Raw genomic sequence first — 586 nt, forward strand, 5'->3', positions numbered from 1 at the left:
CGAAACGGGCCAGAATCGGCCAAAACTGTGAGTGTTCATGACCGACATTTAAGCGCACCTTGGGGTTCAACAACTATGAAACCGGTTTGGGGCCCCAAAACGGTGAGTAATAGTCCACGAAACAGGTCAGAATCGGCCAAAACCATGAGTGTTGATGACCGAAACGTAAACGCACCCCAGTGTTCGTTAATCGTGGAAATCACTCCGGGACCCCAAAACAGTGAGTAATAGTCCACGAAACGGGGCAGAATCGGCCAAAACTGTGAGTGTTGATGACCAAAACGTAAACGCACCCCAGGGTTCGTTAATCGTGGAAATCACTCCGGGACTCCAAAATAGTGAGTAATAGTCCACGAAACGGGCCAGAATCGGCCAAATCTATGACTGTTGATGACCTACACGTAAGCGCGCCTTGGGGTTCAACAACTATGGAAATTTGTTTGTGGCCCAAAAATGGTGAGTAATAGTCTACGAAACGGGTCAGAATCGATAAAAACCGCGAGTGTTGATGACCGAAACGTAAACGCACCCCAGGGTTCGTTATTCGTGGAAATCTCACCGGGACCCCAAAACAGTGAGTAATAGA

The sequence above is a fragment of the Triticum aestivum genome, chromosome 1B (genome assembly GCF_018294505.1).
Source record: "Triticum aestivum cultivar Chinese Spring chromosome 1B, IWGSC CS RefSeq v2.1, whole genome shotgun sequence".
Lineage (NCBI taxonomy): Eukaryota > Viridiplantae > Streptophyta > Magnoliopsida > Poales > Poaceae > Triticum > Triticum aestivum.